The sequence below is a fragment of the Dromiciops gliroides genome, chromosome 4, assembly GCF_019393635.1.
Source record: "Dromiciops gliroides isolate mDroGli1 chromosome 4, mDroGli1.pri, whole genome shotgun sequence".
Taxonomy (NCBI): domain Eukaryota; kingdom Metazoa; phylum Chordata; class Mammalia; order Microbiotheria; family Microbiotheriidae; genus Dromiciops; species Dromiciops gliroides.
The window spans coordinates 333,597,029-333,603,028 of NC_057864.1; positions in this window are offsets into that span (position 1 = coordinate 333,597,029).

A 6,000-nucleotide genomic window follows, 5' to 3' on the forward strand; every position below is an offset into this window, starting at 1 on the left:
AAAAATATTTATCATTTCTTAAGTAGAAGTTTGCAAGCTTCAGAGAGTTGCCAATCCTGTTGAAGTGGTAATATGCAGAGTAACTGACTGAATCAAATTGGAAATTCAAGTTGTGATGACTTCATGGCATAGTGGATGTGATGCCATGCTTTGAGTCTTGTAAAACTTGATTGAGAACCCATCTCTACCATTTAACTGTGAGACTCTAGCTAAGCCACTTATGGTCTAAACCTGTTTCCTCATCTGTAAATGGGGATAATAATACCTGTAACACCTACCTCACAGTGTCATTGTGAAGATTAAATGAGATAATTTATGAGTAAGGGACGAGAGTGTGTGTGTGTTGCCCATATAGATTAGAGGTGCCTACATGGGTCTATCAAGATATAACCTTCAAGGAGGCTAAATATTTCTAGAGTCTCCTCTACCCATTCTTCAAGGGTAACATTGCTTTCTGTTAGGAAAGAAAGTGATTGAATACATGAGACTGGCTACTCTGCCATCCTCAGAGAGGGAGTACCAAGTTAGAATTATATCTATCCATGCTGCTAAATATTGTTTGTCGGTGTAGGGGCAGAGGGATTGTGTTTTAAGTTATGCTATTGGTTACTATCACTTAACAAGGAAGGAGTGTTCCAGGCTATATATAAAAAGGTTTTATTCCCTTCTCTCCAAATATCAATTGCAAAAAAGACAACATAACACAAAATGAATAGGACATAAGTCCATTTATCCAAGCAGACAGCAAACAGAAATCAGAGAAGTTATACAAATGAGACTATATTAGATAAAACAGAATAAATGACCTTTCCAATTTGGAGGAAGAAAACTCAGACCCAGATCTTACTGAAGGGGAACGTCCCCAGAGTCTCAAGTATAGTAAACTGGGGATAGGGACATGATTGTGGTGCTAACCCTCCATCAGTTGGCTTCTTCCCAGAATCTTTCTTCCCCTTCAGGGACCTCTCCCAGAAAAGAATTTAGAACCTCACACCTTATTTCTTGAAGCCAAAAATCATAATACCAGGATCTCTCTACTTTTCTAAGTTCTTTCTAACTCTGCCCCTCATAAAGACATGGAACACCAAGCAATCTCCATGAATAGATACAGTTTTATATAACTGTGTTCAAATCCCTAGTTACACTCATTAAGTACTTTCCCAATTTAAGAAACTATATATCAGGACTTTTTAAATGGTGGCATCCACAGAGATATTACCATAGAACCATAGAGTTAGAAGAGACACCAAGAAAATATTTTCTCCTGTCCCCTGACTTTAGGCAGGTAAATGTTTTAGGCCAAATCATCTCTTGAAAATTTCCAAGGAATAAACAGCACTACCTCCTTCAGTGATCTCTTCTACTATATAATCTCCAGAGAAGTGACCAGTTCTAACCTAGCTTTGTTTTCAATTCTCTGGATTTTTATAACACTGCTCCCCTCCTGCCCAACACCTTCAACTTTTCAGTTCCTTTTATGTGTTATCTTAAGGAAAGGAAAGTCCAAGAGGGTAGGAGCCATCTTTTTTGTTTGCATTTGTATTCTCAGCACTTAGTCCAATTTCTGGAACTTAGTAATTACTTAATAAATACTTTATCTACCTATCTAGGGAGGTCAGACATTTTCTTGTTCTCTTCTCATTTCCTCTGATTCCCATTTCCTCTTATTCTTCTCTTATGCATTCAAACACATTCAGATCTTTCCCAATATTTAAAAAAAAAAAGAAAAAACCTTCAATACCTTCAGTTGATCCTGCTTTCTTTCTAATACTTTCATTTCCTTTCAAGTCCTTTCCTGCCAGAATTCTCAAACATTTATACTCTCTGCCTCCATTTTCCATTGCCTGCTCTTTTTTTTTTTCATTTCTGTAATCCGCATTCTGACCCTCAACAGTTTTCTGAGATTGATTTGTTAAAGATCATCAATGACATACTTCCTGATGTTCAGGGCTAAAATTCTAGCTAAACTGTCTAAAATATCTAGAGGGGGTGGTCGCTAATAAATTATAAACTTTAGCAAGAGTTAGACTTTTAAGCATTTATTAAGGAGAATAAGAATTTGATAAAGAGAGAAGAAAGGCCTAGATTCCTATCTATTAAAGGGAGAGCACATTTCTAGCTCCGCTCTCCACCAGAGTTCAAAGGAAAGAGAGCAAGAGCAAGCACCAGTCTCTTCCTTCCTCCTCCCACTAGTCCGCATCACTTCCTGATGCCAAAGAAAAGACTCCTGGTCTTGCCCTCAAAGACCTTCGTTTCATGGGCGGAACTCTTCTACAGTAAGTCTCCAGCAGGTGGCGTCATTCCAATAGTTACACTGACAATTTTACCTCATCTTCACACTTTTCTTTTTTAATTAATTATTTTATTTGCAAATATCAGTTCTCTCCTTTCTACTTCCCTTACCTACCTCAAATAAGAAAGAAGAAAAACAAAAGTCTTGTTATGAACATGTATAGTCAAGCAAAATAAGTTGTCACATTATCCAAGCCTAGATAAATTATATGAAGATAGATAGATAGACAGATACACAGACAGACAGATAGATATATAGATATACAGATAGATAGGTGTGTATATATACATATATTTATATACATTCACACACATCAGTCTTTTCCCTGAGCCTGTCACTTCTCTGTCAGAAGGTGGACAACATGTTTCACCATAGATCTTCAGGATATGTGATTGGTTATTGTGTTTTCCACACCAGTCAGGTCCAAAAGCTATTTGTTTAATTTTTTATTCTTACTCCTTCACCATTGTGTCAGGAAGTAGGTAGCATGTTTCATCATTAATCTTTTGGAATCTCTCTTGGTAGTTACATTAATAAGAATTCAGCAAATGTGTTCATTCATTCTCCAATATATGGGTACCTCCTCAGGTTCTCCTTCATTGCTACCTGAAATTGAGCTATAAACACTTTTGTATATCCTTAGAATTGGTTTTATTTAGGACTAATCTTTGTCTTAATCTCTTTCTCTAATGACCCCTCCACTTTTTTCATCCTTATGAGTGAAATGTATGCCTCTACCCAACTTTGTATGTGTATTCTTCTTTTCATATAAGTGAGGTTCAAGTGTTAACTTCCCTCCACTCCCTCCTCCTTGTTTATATTGTTGTGTGAGATAATTTTCAGTAACTTTCCTTTCCATTCTACCCCCTACACTCCCAGGCTATTCTTCTTCCCCTCTTTTTCCATTCTTAAGATCATCCACACAAAACAGAAACATTCTTACTCCCTTGTCTAACTAGATTCTATCTATGAACACTCATTATCATAGGACTCAAAGGGGACACAAATATTATCTCCCCATATTTGAATATAAGCAGTTTGTCTTTGTTGAGTACTTATAACTCTTCATTCATGTTTATGTTTCTCTTCACTCCTGTGTTTGAATTTCAAAGTTTCTACACAGTTCTGGTCTTTCCAAGAGGAATGCTTAGAAGTCCTCTATTTCACTAAAGATCCATTTTCTCCTGCATCATTATACATACATTTGTTTGGCTGTATCTACAATCTTTGCGCTCTGGAATAAAGTATTCCAAGTTCTCCTCTCCTTTAGGGTGCAGATTGTTAAATCATGTGTGATTCTAACTGTGGCTCTTTAATACTTGAATTCTTTCTTTCTAGATGCTTGCAACATTTTTTCTTTAATCTGGAAGTTCTGGATTTTGGCTATGATGATCCTGGGAGTTCTCTTTGGGGAATTGTTTTCAGAAAGTGGTTGGTAGATTCTTTCTATTTACATATTGCCCTCTGGTTCTAAAATATGTGGGCAATCTTCTTTTAAGTTTTTTGGAAATATGATGTCTAAGCTTTTCCTTTGGTCATGGCATTAAGATAGTCCAATGATTCTTAATTTTTTCACATTCCAATTTCTAGATTAATTTTTCCTATGAGATATCATGCATTTTTCTTCTGTTTTCTATTATTTCCATCTTTTAATCTTCATTTTAAAATTTCTTGTTGCCTCATTGGTTCATTGGCTTCTATTTAATTTTGTTCTAATTTTCAGGGAGTTTATTACTTGGGCAAGGTAATTCTTCCTTTCTTCATTTTTCTATGGTTCTTATTTCTTATCCAGTTTTTCTCCTTAAGTACAATTTTTCCATTTACAAAAGCATTTTAACTATTCTTTTTTTAATTGCATTGTCTCTTCCAGAAATTCTAATTGAGTTCATACCCAAGCTGTATTTTTCTCTGGGGCTTTGCTTATAGATATTTTGAATTCTCTATTTTCTTCTATGCTTGTATGTGAAGAGTTAATTGGGTGGCTCACAGTAATATTGGGGTTCAGAAAATAATGAGAGGCCTCTAGGTCCAAAGTTTCCTCCCTTCCCAACTGCCTTTGTTAGTTATTTCTCCCAGGCTAATAAAAAAAGGAGATTAACACCCTCTTTTCCACAAACAAATCAGGTTTTATTAATGGGAATAAAATTTACATCAAAGATGAAATTAATAAAGCCAGGAAATAGGGAAAGAGAAAAATGGATAAGCTCCCTGGCTCTAGCAAAGACTAACTCAATCCCCAAACTTGCTTCCAGCTCAGCTAATTCAAAGAGCTGGCCTCATTTCTATTAACTCACCACCTGGGGATCCATAGTTTCAACTGTGCAACCCCTCTCCAGTCCACTCTTGGAAGGTCACCAACAGGAAAGAACCCACTCCCAGCCTCAAAAGGGAGGTCCTTCAACCTGGATGGCTAAGAGAGTGGTCCCCCAGCTGATATTAGCAGTATACATCACTCAGGGCAGGCCAAGTGTGGCCTGTATCTAATCATCCCACGTAGGTACTTAGTTGGTTTCTCAAACAATAGTAAATCAGGTGGGACTCCTGGGCATCTGCCAAATTCCATTATTTTATCATACCCCATAATAACTCCTTACATAATAACTCTTTTTTTGTTTGCTCATTATTCCAGTTTACTTCCTGACTTCAGGCATGATGTTAGGGCTGGGCTCTGTCACATTTTTTGAGAGGATCTCGTGCTATTGCTAAATACCTTACAAAGTATTTAGTGTTGTGTTACTCCAGGATCCCAGGGACAAATTGATGACCTGCAAGTTTTCAGTGTTCTTAAAGTGGTCTAAAGGAGGGCAAAGTCTGATTACTATTCCCCCTGATCTGAGCTCTACAAGTTCCTAAACTTCATTTGAGTCAGGGCAATAGTAGGTGCTGCTGAATTCAACCCATATCAGCCAACTGTGAAGCTTTGTTGCCTCAGGGTGACAGAACTATAGACTACCCTTTCATATAGGATTTCTGCCTTGCTTATTCTTCCATATTCTGAGATAGATACTGGAAATAAGATCTTGCTTTGTGCCTGAGGTCTGAGTCATATCACTGTCGTTGCTGGCTTCTAAACTTTCTCTTTCTTATTACATTGCCAAGATTCTATACTCAAGAACACCACTGCCCTGGGTAAGTCTCCTCATTCTGTCTTGGATCTTGGGATGGGTAGTGGGCAGCCAAGTTGCCAGTTCTTACCTGTCCCCATTGTAATGACACATTATGTTCTCTGGGTGCCCTGGTTTGGGTCTGGGATGTTCTCTTCACTTTGTTCATAATCCTTCTTTTATCCCTGGAGTGCTCCATGCACCAAGTGCCCCATACCTAACCTCTTTTCAGAGCCCACAGATGTCCCTGTGGCTGGACAGATGATTTCCTGTGAGGTTTTCTGGATTTTCCTAACAAGATTTGGTCCGATGCATTTTCTAGAACCATTTGGAGTATTGCTTTCTATCACTACACTATATGAATAAAATCCCCCTACCATAGTTAAAATTCTATCCTCTCTTTGATTTCACTTTTCTATTTCTCCCCTTATCTGCTTGATAATACCTACTTTCTCTTTTTCAGATTCCCCTTCCTCCTCCTTACAATTAACTAAATGTTACCTAAATTTCAATTCTCAATAATCTATTTTTTTCTGAAGATAGCTGCATACAGCCTCTCATTTCCTCAGTGAACTCACCCACTCTAATGACTTCAGCTACCAG